Genomic DNA, 14,046 nt, shown 5'->3' with positions numbered 1-14,046 from the left:
GGGAATTGGTACACCATCTCAGCTGCTCCGGGAGAAGGTGGTGAGTTTAGACTAAAGTTTAAATTTTATCAGCAAAACTTGACTCTCCAGGCTTGCTTGCTACTGTCCTTTCAGTACTGGAATGGCTTTTAAGTCATAAAATGCTAGCAGCTGAGTGTAGGCTTGAGGAAGCAGTCTAATACTAGCTGTGAACAATCTTCTGTGAGCAAATACTGAATTCAGAGAACAGCTAAACAGCCAGTTGACTTCAATGGGATATGCAGGTGCTTATCACCTTTTGGGATCTGGCTTAATATGAAGTCTTAGAGAAGAGCAGCAGCCATGCTTTGTGTTTCTCTAATGGTAACTTTTTTCACTTGTAAAGAGTAAAATGCTGAATGCAGCTTGAGTTGAACAAGTGGAACTTCTTTAAATCTTGTGCACTTCTCTCTTCATGTGGCTGATTTTGCTTCCAGCCTAACTCCCCATGTTTCCTTTTCCACTGGTGTCCCCTCAGTAATAGTCCCTCTAGGGAATATGGGCCATCTGACTCCATTTCTGCCGATTGTGATACAGTAGCTAACAGAAGATGTCAGTCAAGAGGAATAGGCAATGCTTTTTTTTATTTAACCCATCCTTTTTAATTAAAAAAAGTGATAAAGTAAAAGTCAATGAAAAAATTTGCAGAGTCCTATTAAAAGAACCCTATTTTATAAATGTGTCAGTACCTGGATACAATGACATTTGTTATGGGATTTATTCCTTTACAATGATGCAAAACAATAAGTCCTGTTAATGTAAACAGACAAATAGGTTTCTTCAAGATTTTGTCTAGCTGAAAAGTAGCATCTGCAAAGGTCACTGGCTTTTTCATTCTATAAGTTTGGAAATAGACAGGTAAAATGTTAGCTTGGCAAAATAATAACTACTGCCTAAGGGTGCAATAAGTAGTTGTGCATTCTATTTTAAGTTGTTTTTTTAAATCTAACAAATCAAAACAGCCTGATATCCATTTGCATCTAGACCATTTCTTTCCTGGCAGATCTCAAGTTATTCCAAAAGTACAGAGCATATGGGTTTTAGAAAGCCAGAAATCCTTGCATGGTATTTTGTCAAAACTAAGGGCTAAATATGAGCCACATTCTGGCCTCTGATATGAGAAATAAACTCCTAGTCTCATATACTCATTTGAGAACAGTATCACCTAAGGCATTCGCAACAAGGATAATTATGTGTTTAATAGAACTAGTTGAAAAAGTCAGCTCCCAAAAATGATGGTTGTGCCGCACATATCCTTTTTCAGATAACCGTGATCAAGACTTAATTTTTATTTAAACACTTCAGCAAACACAGACTTGTTTGGAATAATAACCTTGTTACATCAGTTGCTGAGTGGAATGCTTTGGTTTTAAAGGCTGATGCAAAGGAGAGTGGAATACAAAAATTCTAGAGGCTATCCTTGTCTTGTGAAGGTTGATTTCTAGAATGGCTGGTTGAGCAGCTACAGTGCCCTTTGTCATTAATGGCAGCTGTAGTTGCTCAGCACTTCCAAAAAAATCAAGGTTCAGTTTTCAGTAAGGACACTGCCTGGCCCTTTGTGCTTATGCATATAAATACAACCATATTCTATGAATAATCACCTTGCAAAGAGGAGCAAACTGGTGCAAATTCTAACACTTTTGCCCAGACATTAGGCGTTTTTAAAATAGGCATATGAATATTTGCAGTTGTAAAGTATGAATTTGTACCCACAAGTGGAAGGCAGGGTCTGAAAATCATTTACCTACAGGAGGTCTGCAAGGTCATTCCGTTAGGGACTGTGATATTCTCTCTCAATTTTGAAACAATATCAGTAAGACTAACATGATTATGATTCAACATCATTTTGCAGTAAGCTGTACACTCCTACATGCAGTGTAATTAAGAAGTAGACAGATTTTCAGCTATAGTTGGTTCAAAGGAGGAAAGTGGAATACCATTTTTGAATATGTAATTTTAAATTGAGGCAGGGGCTATTAGTCTCAAAACCAGAAGCAAAGTGTATTCTAGCTTGTTGGGCATGATCATTGCTCTCAGGACAACAACATTTCTCCAGTTGTTTATGGATTGGGCAATGCTGTCTGTTCCTGGCAATTTTTTGTGGGTGGTTTCCCTACTGCTGTACAGCATGTTGAACTTTCACTTGAAGAGATCAGTGAGGCTGCTGCTTATTTCCCTGAAGTAAAGACCTGCCAGTAATCATGACTTATCCCACCACATGTACCGAATACCTCATTTCTTTTCTGTTGCTGGTTTGCGTTTCCCCTGGAGGACAATCCTGATATGGCAGTGATTAGCACTGCCATATCAGAAATAAAAAGCAGTGCTAATTACTGTGGCTTGATTCCAAACAGTGACTGTTTTGTGGTGTGTAAAGAAACTTTCAAAGGCAGGAAATCTACAAAGATTCCCCATCCTAGATAGATGTACAATCACAGCCACATAGGCACACATACAGTATCTGCATATATTAGTTTTATGTGAATAAACTCACTTCCCTTTACAGTGAAATATACAATGAAAGATAATACCACTCCTTGTGAAAATCCTAGATATTGATAGCAAAACTATCTTTGGTAAAAGTAAATGGAAGGAATAAATTTTAGCTGAATATTGTGAAATTTTTGAGTTGCAAACAGAAGCGCAGTACCGATGAGCTCTAAATTACTATTTAGAGAATGTAGAAATTTTCTGACAGTGAGTGGCTATTGATGAATAAACAGGGTAGTGTAGGTATTGCAGCTGCTAGTGGATGAATTGGGATTTCAGTTTCAATCCAAGTTAATTTTATGATGTTTGGCAAGCACCAGGATTCATAATATATGGCATATCCAGTTTGCCTGGGGGATTTGGCTGCTAATGACACGCGATGAAAGTCACTGAGGATTTAGTAGCAGGATATTTGTTTGAGTTGTCCGTTTAGAACAAACAAAGATACAGGCTTTTTTCCCCCCTGAGAAACCAGGTTTTTATTGCTGTTTCTGTTGCGTAGACAACCTTCTCTTGGAATGCACTCAAATGACTATAGCTCAGATACAGGAATTCATTATGCATCTACCAAAAATATCACGTTGCAATAAGCCCGAACATGCAGAGAAGTCTAAAGTGGCTTTGCCTACCAATAAAATTAAAATCTTGTTTTGAAAATTCTAGTTGCCAGCAGTTATCCACATCACATGATCCCTTCCAGGTAGTTCTTGAGTTTGGTCAAAGCCAAAATCTGGGCATTTTCTGTACATATGAAAAGCTTGTGCCTTTTCACATTAAGCATATAGAGAAATCTCATTTGCATAGGTTTGTACCTCAGACCTATATAGAGGTAGAAGAAAGGGTGTTAAATGTGGCTCTTTAATTCAACTCCCCCACCCTCATTCTCCAAAAAAAAAAAAAAAAAAGGAAGTTGCAGTTTGTGCAAATGCTGTTTACAATATATACACTTTGCTGCTGGTTTATTTAAATGAAAAATTTATTGCAGGTTAGCTATGCACTTGCTATTTGGCTAATGATGATTGTTGTAGCTTCATTAACTGCAATCACTATTTTACTGTCATTAGCATAATTTAAGACCTAATTTAAGTTTAACTGTAATTTCATGAGTTGAAGTAAACAAGTCTCAATCTAGGAACAAATGAATTGAAGTTTATGCAGAGTAGTATAAAACAATGAACCTGATTATAATGTTACACTAATCTTTTACACTGGTGTAATCCACTGGTTTCAATTGAGTTGTTCCTGATTTATACATGAGGGGAAGAGAGAGCACCGAATTAGGCCCATAATAGTCAAACCATGAATCCTACTGTATCTGTGGAACAAATCTAAAAACCTTTCAGTTGCACAATTCTTGCCTTATTCAACGTGTATAGAACATGACATTTGACAATACCCTTCATATGGAATCAAGTAAGGTTGAGACAAATGAAGGTTGTCTTAGAGATAGAAAGGTAAGTTAAAATAAAGAGAAGTCTGCCTTAAATTTATCATAATTAAATGCTCTAGTCAGAATGTTTGGACAGTGTGGATTTTGTGTAATAAAGGGAATGTAATATACTGGCCTGATTAATGCGGTCAGGACTGCTTTCAATGGTTGACTGCAGTGATCATTCAGGGCATGTCTACACTGCAATTAAACACCTGTGGCTCGCCCACATCAACTGACTCTGCAACTGAACAGTCCCATAACCAATGTAGACTTTCAGGCATGGGCTGGAGTCTGGGTTCTGGGACCCTCCTCACAGTCCATAGCTGACAGCTATTTCACAGTTAAACAAGGTCTCCTTTAGCTCAAATGGCTGAAGTTTGTGCTTTTGATGCTGAAAAACCTGGGTTCAGTCCCTGCTCCTAACAGTAGGGTCAGTATAGGCAACTATGGTTTGTTACACAAGCTCTAAAACTCCTATCTGCTGCCTAGTATCAAACGGACAGTGTTCAAATGGGTTTGAAATTAAACACATCTAGATCAGCCATCCCTCCACTTACAGCATTTGGCTTCATAGAAGGTACATTTTAGTACTTCAAGTAGGAGCTGTTTCATCCTGTTAAATGATATTTAGTGTGTGCTCTAGTACCAGGAGCTTCCATCTTCCAAGATGAATTAAAAGCTGTAGTACATCTGATAGGCTGGGTAGATGTGGATGGAATGGTTTCAAGATACTCCAGTTCCCTTAATAGAGTTTACTTTCTTTGCATGCTAGTTACTAGCTCACTAATACTGCAATGCACACAATTTTTAATGTGGGGAAACCAGTGTGCAGACAGTGACCACATGAGACTTTACAGGAGGAAAACCCAACCCAGTAGCAAGGAGATCCAAGACAACCAGGGGCCTTCCTCATGCTGCAGCACTCATCTGCCTTCACAGCCAGAGTACTAAAAGGTCCTCTTTATGCACCTGATCCACCACTAGGGTCTTGTGAAGTTTGGACCATGGTTAGTCAGGAGCCTTGCCTCAGACCTGTTCACCAAGGGGCACCCTACCAGGAGTATGAAAGCTCTGGACGATGCAGCTCTGAGTCTTTAGCCCATGCAAGCCTCTCCACCATGAGAAGGTTGCGGTCCATCAGAGAGGACCCTAGAAAATATGGACCATTTGCCATACCTTAGCAGCAACATCTCCCAAACAGCCGGCAACACAAACTGAATACAGGATCAGCTGTGACAGCACATCCTTTGGAAGACTACTCAAACGAGTCTTCAATGATAGGGATCTGCAAACAGGTACCAAGATTTTGGTTTACAAGGCAGTTGTCACCTATAGGTTACCCAGGTCTCACACCCATAGAGAAGGGTGGGGATGACATCTCAAGTGGCTGGAGTGGTTTCAACAGAGCTGCCTTAGGAGGATTCTCAGGATCAGTTGGGAAGACTGACACACTAACATGAGCATTTTCTCTGCAGCCAACATCAGCAGTATAGAAGCATAGGTCATGAAACATGAACTCTGCAGGACTGGCCACTGTGTATGTATGCCTGACACTCTCCTCCCGAAACAAGTACTCTCACTTAAGTCAGGGATGAAGCGCTCATGTAGGGCAGCAGAAGTGCTTCAACATACTGAAACTACACCTTAAAAAGGGGGGCATCAACTCAAACCAGGAGGACTTGGCACGGAACAGAATACACAAAGCTACAGCTAACTTTGAGAACAGACATTCATGAGACAGAAGTGACGAGGAAAGAAAAGGCACAACAGTCCAGCCAACTAAGGACTTGTCTACACTGGTACTTTACAGCGCTGCAACTTTCTCGCTCAGAGCTGTGAAAAAAAATACCCCCCTGAGCACAGCTATTTTCAGCGCTGTAAAGTTCCAGTGTAGACAATGCACCAGCGCTGGGTGCTGCACTCCCAGTGCTGGGAGCTAGTCCCCTCAGGGGGTGGGGTTTTTTTTAGCTCTCTCCCGGTGCTATGCCACAACTACACAAGCTACATTAAAGCGCTGCCATGGCAATGCTTTAACGTTGCCAGTGAAGATATGCCCCATGTCTCCTCCAAGATTACACCTGTCACTTCTGTGGGAAAATCTGCAGAGCATGAATTGGGCTCCTCAGCCAATAAATAACCCACCAGTGAACCACCTTGGCAGACATCATCCTCTCATTGAGGGCTAGCCAAAGAAGAATACTGCAATATACTAAGCAATCTAGCTATTTCTAATACAGCAGACATCTCATCTCATCATTCCCAGTATTCTACAGCATTTTTACACAACCGGTGGGTTTGTTTCTCCTATCATATGCAGCATTAGGATACCACCTGTAACAGCAGCTACCATTTCCACATGATGCAATATCTGTCATGTTATTCTAGAAGCTCTCAGGAGCACTGTTAAGGGGGTATTAATGCAGTGCTAACCTACTAGAATGATAAACTGGTGTAGAGAAATATGTCAATCCACTCTGACCCCAGTGTCTAGGTCTGGCAAAGCTGCACTTGATGCAGTATATCAGGAGCTGCAGGCCAATTTAGCCTCAGTGTAAATTAAAGTAGAATGAGGCTGCTCTAATTTAGACCAGCTGGCTTTCATAGATTTCAAGTCTGGAAGGGACCATTGTGACCAACTAGTCTGACTTCCTGTATAACACACACCAGTGCTTTCTTTGTAAACAAAGATGCTGGGGCTAAAAGAAAACAAAACAGCATCCTCTGCACAGCATGATCTCACACACCATAGGTGCAAGGGCACACCTAACATACAAGTGTAGAATTGCATGCCTTACTAAACACCAGACAGATGCCAGGGCTGCACCCTGGCACAAATTGAGCCCTGACAGAACCCATAGAACTTCTCAAAAATAATTTCCAGGGCATATTTCTTAGACAAACATCCAATCGTGATTTAAAAAGTCAGTGATGGGGAACTCACTAAGACCCTTGGTGAATTGATTCAATGCTTAATCATGCTCACTGTCAAACTTGCACCTCTTTTCCCCCCAGTTTGAATTTGTTGCTTCAGCTTCCAGACATTGGTTTGTGTTTTACATTAGATACTTGTTCCCCATGTAGATACTTATACACTGTCATCAAGAAGCCTAAACCTTCTTTGTTAGGCTCAAGGAGCTTAACATATTTAGCTAATAAAAACATGTTTTCTAATCATTTATTCAGTCTTGTGGCTTTTCTCTGAACCCTCTTCAGTTTTCATTAAAACTGTATGAAATAGTCTCAAAACTCAAAGCCTGAAATTCCAGGGTTTCACATTCTATTTTGAATTCTATAAATGGTTCTATAGAACTCAAAATAGTGACTTGTGTAATTTTTCTAAATATAGGACCATTTCAAAATATCCCAAGCATGCTGCTAGCTAATCTCCATACAGGCACAGGAAGAACCTGAACTGAGCTAAACAAAAGGATGGTCATAGAATATCTAGTCTGCTCAAAGCAACGCCAATCCCCAATTTTTGCCCCACATCCCTAAATGGCCCCCTCAAGAATTGAGCTCAACTCTGGGTTTAGCAGGCCAATGCTCAAACCACTGAGCTATCCCTCCCCCCACTTAAGTCATATTTGGGCCCAATACAGCAAGCCTTTGTGGATGTGAGGTAAAGGTTCTCATCTGAGGTAGTTCCATTGACTTCAGTGGATTCCAATGGGACTACTTGGGTGAGTACAATTATTCACATCAGTAAGGATTTGCAGGTTTAATTCCTCATTTAGGAACACAGATGGCTGTTCATTATCTCTGCTGTCTGCCTCCAAAGCATTCTCTTGCATCAACTGTAATTGACAAGGGAAGGCGGATGTACAGTAATGAAAGTTTGCCATTGCCAAACAGTTTAATGTCTTGATTAAATTTATTCAGGTGGAACTTCTGCTCATAAAGCTTTTGATAGAAGCTATGATGATGATGTTCTGTATTGATAGATTACTGATTAGCAGGAAGCTCTCTTCATAGAATCTTCCTTTAAAAAAATCTTAAATGTTTTATTAGATTTATCAATCAATGTAATAATGGATCTTTTATCATGGTTTTCTAAAAGAGTTGCTATAAAAGAAAAAGGAACACCAAAAAAAAATCACTTTTGTGAATGTAGAAATAAACTGAGAACATGAAAAGATTGTCCAGAAACTGCTCCAAAACAGGGCAATGAATGGCTGTATTACCTTTCCCCATGAATCCTCTTTTAAGTAGGGTCATTGGGGAGCAGGGGTGATATAGCTCAGAAGACTGGTAGTATAGTCTCACTGGAGTCATGATTCCAGGAAATGAGAGGAAATAGGATGGGGCTGGTGAGAAGGAGTACAAGGCCTCCATAAGCCTAGATGTTGCTTCTTGAGGATCCCACAGGGTTGGGGAGTTGAGGGTAGATGCTGCTGCTCTTTCCTTGGGAGCAAGCCCTGCCTGCTCCATAGAAAGATTAGGAAAAAAAAAAAAAAAAACATAGGAAGGGAATCCACAAGGAATTTGTTGCCCTTAGCTGTCTGTCATGGTTTTATTGTGGGAGGGGTGAATCCAACCCCTTTTAGAGCTGATCAGAAGCAGGAAATACCAAAAATCATCTAATGGGATTTCCAGTACAATCTTGCAGACTCAACAGGTTTGCATCTTAAAGATATGAATTTTAAGATTTATTGAGCCAAACCTCAAAAGGTTTTGGTATGTCCTAGGGACTGCATAGCATAGTTGAATGCTGAGAATCTGTCAGAAAATAGGGAAAATTTCAGATACTAGAAAATTACCTTTTTCTGATGTAATGATATTTCCATGTTTTTCTTTTATTCTGAAGACACACACAAGGAAGAGGCATGAAATGGAAAGCAAAACACTAACCGAAAAATCCTAACTTCTTATACTTCAGGAAACAAAGGATTGAACAACAATTTCTGAATGCCAGAGGTTGGTTTATAGTATTGACACTTCAGTGTGAGATAAGGAACCTGTGTGTGTGTGGTGTGTATATATATGTACACACACACACACACACACACACACACATATAAATAAAATTCCTCACACTACAAACATTGTTAATGAGAGTCAACTCTTAGCTTACCTAAAAAAATATGGAGCAACAAGCATTAAAATGCATTAAAAGCATTAAAACATAATCCTATGGTTTTTGCATGGCATTGCGACAAGGCTGTTTAGGTATAAATATGAACAATGCAGGAAACTTTATTGTACATATCAGTATAAGAATAAGGTAAGTCTTGACTTTTCTATCATTCCAATTATATTTGTCTATAATAACTAAAGCCCACAAAATCTGTGTGCTTCAGCAATCTCATCTTTTTAATTAACTCCAAGTTGCCTCCTGAATAATGAGCCTGTTTATGATGCAGAGTGCTCCTGTCACAAACTAACCCTAGGCTACAGTCCCAAACCAATATATTTTACACAAGTACACTTACAGGACTGTATGAATTGGATGTGTGTTGTGCATGTGTATATATAATCTTCCCTTTCTCAAGTGCTTACATGCTTTTAAGGGCTTAGGGTTTTATTTTTAAAGATAATCAGTGACTTAATCTAAAAGCAACATCTTTGTGCCTTGTGTGAGCTTGTAATATAAAAGCTATAAATAGACTGGAAGATAAGAACTTAAAACTTTCAAAAGCAGCAAAGAGCCAAAATAAAAAACAAGTTAAAAATATTTAACAATTATATTCATTTAGTAGGAATGAATGAACAGTCCACAAAAATATAGAACCCTACCTTTTCAGGGTCAGACTATTTCCACAATGCAGGGGGTGGGGAACTGCAGAAATAACTTACTTAAAAACAATCCTAACAAAAATGTTTACTAAAGCAATTAGAGTCTCCACACTAGTATCAAGTGATCTGGGGTATGATGGATTGTCCTGCTCTAAAAACCTCTTGATTTCACTGGACTGCTTATGTGTTGTCTAATCCCTTATAATTAGGATGTTACTGGGGATTATCTCTAATTATCTAATTCAAACCCCAGCTTTTGCATGATCTTGTCAAATTACATTGGTATGCTGTGGTTAATATAATACTTGCCCAAGGATAGATAATCTCTATTCATAAAGTAGTTGCTTATCTTGAAAGCAAGAAAATTTGACCAAAATATTGTTACTGTGAACGAAGAAATGACCGAAGTAGCCTACACAGGGCACTTACACAGTCCTATCATTGGTAAGGGATGGCAAGGAATAGGTTGAGGTGTGCAGTGGCAGATCCTGAGTCCACCCCTAAACAGGGTCGTAATTAGGGCCTGGCAAACAAGGCAGCCACCCGTGGCACAAAGCCACAGGGATGAAAAAATAGGGCAGAGAAATGAAGGAAACAAATGTAGGGGGCAAAATATGCTTGCTTGTCCCAGGTGCTAAAATGCCTTACTTACAGCTTTAGGTGTAAATATTACCAATTAACTACCAATATTTTCATGAACAGGGGCTTGTTCAGAAATTTAAATTTAACCCCTGGGGAGGGTACGTTTTCTATCCCCCTCTCCTCCCTGTCCTGGGTCTGGCAGGAGCTTGCACTTCCTTCCCTCCAGCCAGTCTTGGCTCTGGCAGGAGCTCACTCTCCCAACCACCACGGTTCCAGGGCTGGAGGAGTTCTGTGCCCCCCAACAGTTACTGAGGGGAACAAACATACCCCTGCTTGCCCTCCCTTGTGCACACCCCTGTGAACTACTAAAGACGAGATAATGCTTTTCACCATCTGATATATTAGTGGTGCACAATATTGGTATTCAGCATCTATCTAATAATTTTCAAACTAGTGGCTACTAAAATCAGGTGTGTATTGAAAGGGAGAGCGAGTGTTCTGTGTAATCAGAATAATGGCATCTCCTGAGCCAACAGGACTAGATCAGCCATTCACAAATCCATTAGTTCCCATTAGTTTTTATCCTTGAGGGTAAACAAGATATCACCCCTTTTGAAATGGCCATCAGTCCTGCTAACCAGGCAAAATAGCCCATCCCAAACCATTTATCAGAGCGGCCAAGATATTTTCAGCAATCCATGCATTTAGTAGCCAAAGTCCAATCCTGAGAGAGCCGACGGTTAAACTTAGCTCATCTTTCTGTAAGGTGGATTTGTGAATGCCTCCTTGTACAGTGCAGTGCTACTGTGCCTCTGTCTGTACTGCATGGTTCAACAAGTGCACTCTTAACACCAACAGACCCCCATTGCTGGCGAGCGGGATCAAAGCTGGGACCCCTGGAGCTAAAAACATGAGCCTCTACTGCATAAGCTAAAAGCTCCCCAGCTGTTGCTTCCCTTGGATAAAGGCCCATGTCCCTCACCTTGATTAGAAGAATGTCTAGGAAGAAGTTTGCTTTTTTGCTGTGAAATAATCTGCCTAAACAGACCTGCTTGCTTTCTCGTCAGGCTGATGAGAGTCATAGCTACCAGTGACATTACCACACAGTTTTTTTTCCTAAGCAAGCCCACATTATTCTAAAGATAAAGCATTAGAGAGAAAACATTAAAAAACAAAAGAACCCTCATGCATGCTAATAAATTTACCAGAGTCCACTACAATCCTAACATGGATTCTGGCAGCTCAAATTCTTCCAGCCCTACTCAAAGGAGTCAGTTTCTAATGCAGGCTTTTATCCAAAAGTCTTTTTGCCAGAAACCAAGAAAGAATCCAGTTTGAAACTACACACACACACAGAGCATGGAGATATGCATATACAATTTCAAAGAGTGATAATGGAGAAAGTTCTTTAGCATCCCCCCCTCCCCATTAAAGAAGGTCTATGAAATGCCACAATAACCCACGAACAACATATCCCAAAGTATTAACCCTAATTCAGTAAGGTTTAGCTTAATTCAATAAAATGTCTTAATTACATGAGGTTTGCTCAGATATCATCAGTTTGTCACTCCTCTCTCATAGCTTTCTCCAGTGAGCTGGATACAAATGTTTTGATGAAGAAGAGCTTGGTAGGAGTTGTGCTGTCCTGTTTGTTTAGAAGTCTCCTGAAAATTGAAAGTTGTGTAAAAAAGTCTGACAGGCAGCAGATTGTTTTGCCTTTAGGAAATTTAGGAAAACCTTTTGCTCTTTTCCCTTGGAAAACAATGGATGGTGACATGTATGCTAATAGAATCAAAAGACATTACAATTATAAGAAAACTGATCTCTTTCAGTAGTCCCCTCTAGCAATGATAGTGCTCAAGAAAGAGTGCTATGAATTCAAAAGTGATACGGATGCATGTCATGGGGCTGATACACCCCATCGGGGTGGGGAGAGGTGCATCACAGCCCCATGGTCGAGTCAGACAGGCTGTCCCTGCACATCTCAGGGGTGTGCAGCTTTGCAGCCTTAGTCCTTAATATGACCTTGCCCTCAGGCCAGTGCAGCCTAGAGGCCAGAGTCCATAATACAGCCCTTGCGGCAGTGCTGCCTAGAGGCCCACATCAGTAACACAGCCCTCGCTCTCAGAGCAGCACAGCTCAATGGCCAGAGTCAATACTACAGTCCTTACTGTAAGGGCAGTGCAGTCCAATGGCCAGAGTCAGTGATAAAGTCCTCACTCTCAGGGCAGTGTGGCCTACCAGACAGAGTCCACAATATTAGTGAGAAAGGCCACCACCTCAGGGTGGGTGGTGGCCAGGATAGGGGGACCCAGACCCACCCTCTCCACCAGGTATCAACCCATGGCTCTATTCCTTCACCACCAGCTTGGTGGGGCTCTAACTGAAACACACCAAGCCTTAGTCCGGTTCTGTAACCATTTCCCCACAAAACTTCCCTGCATCACTTCCTATCCAAGCCTCTGGGGTTCTCCATCTCTGGGATTCTCCAGTTTCCATGATGTCCTAAGATGGTGTGTCAGGGTCCATTTCTGACTGTCTGATCTCCATATCTTGGCATGTAGGCAATCCTCCCTCAGGCATTAGCAACACACCTCCTTCCCCACCAGCAGTCAACCCAGACTGAGCTGCTCTGCTGGCTTTTATATCCTGCTTTCAGCTGGAGCATGCCCAGCAGAGCTAGGGGGAGCATGGCCTCCTTGGCTAAGAGAGAAGAGTAACCCCTGCTGTACCAGACCGTCACAATGCACATTTTGAAACTCAAATAAATGGCTGGAAACCTGTTTCTGAAAATTGAATGAAATTAAAATTGCAGGAGTCCAATTGACATCCTGAAATGTGGATGTATTAGAACGGGGGGATGAGGGGGGCAACCTGAGTCTGAGAGGGAGCCAGAATTTACCAGTGGACATTACCAAAGAGCCACAGTAATATGTTAGCAGCTCCCTCATCAGCTCCCCCACCCCAGCACTTCCCACCCATCAGCAGCCCCGCCGATCTGCCCTCCTTCTCCCTCCCCGCACCTCCTGATCAGCTGTTTCATAGTGTGCAGGAGGCTCTGAGGGGGAGGAGCAAGGGAACTGCAGGCTCAGGGAGGGGGCAGGAAGGGATGGAGTGGGGGCAGGCCTGTGGCAGAGCCAGGGATTGAACAGTAAGCACCCCCTGGCATACTGGAAAATTGACGCCTGTAGCTCCATCCCCGGAGTTGGTGCCTATACAAGGAGCTGCATATTAACTTCTGAAGAGCCGCATGTGGTTCCAGAGCCACAAATTGGCCACCCCAGTCCTAGAAAATCTATTTATAGAATATGCAACCTGATGTCATTGATAAAATATTTCTCTTTCCTCCTGCAAATTTCAACACTCTCATCTGAAAAGAATTTACATGAGATGGTAGAGCAATTAAGACCAATTATCTACCAATGATATAAACCAATCAGACTTCTTTTCGTTGAGTAGGTAAAATCTTACACTCCTGTCTGCAACTACTCTTGTTTTAAAACTTCATTATACAGTAACTCTTTTTGTCCCAAAAGGCCTTATTCCACTGTAGTTTAAAACTGAACTGAGCAGAGTTAAGAGTCTTACAAGCACTATCGCAGTCCTAGGCCCTTTGTATGGTAGTTTTCAAAAGATTTTTTAAAAGACAGACTGAAAAAACACAAAATATAGGACTGGATGTTAACTTAGTCTATTGCATTGAACAATTGCATTGAAGGTGTACATGAAAGCCATACCTGTGAAAAGACTTTTTAAAATATTTGTTGCCTTATCGCAAACCTGGTTGAAAA

General features: G+C 41.1%; 1 long non-coding RNA gene across 1 annotated transcript; it reads right to left on the bottom strand.

Annotated features, from left to right (window-relative positions):
* Positions 1 to 455: 455 nt before the first annotated feature.
* Positions 456 to 12,870, bottom strand: LOC122459934. The gene is made up of 3 exons (XR_006280922.1): positions 12,650 to 12,870; positions 11,791 to 11,919; positions 456 to 854 (listed from the first exon to the last, which is right to left on the bottom strand). It is a non-coding gene; the product is annotated as an uncharacterized LOC122459934 (long non-coding RNA).
* Positions 12,871 to 14,046: the final 1,176 nt, after the last annotated feature.

Source organism: Dermochelys coriacea, chromosome 4 (assembly GCF_009764565.3).
Source record: "Dermochelys coriacea isolate rDerCor1 chromosome 4, rDerCor1.pri.v4, whole genome shotgun sequence".
Taxonomy (NCBI): domain Eukaryota; kingdom Metazoa; phylum Chordata; order Testudines; family Dermochelyidae; genus Dermochelys; species Dermochelys coriacea.
The sequence above is the reverse complement of the archived record's forward strand: the minus strand, read 5'-3'. Positions and strand labels throughout refer to the sequence as shown.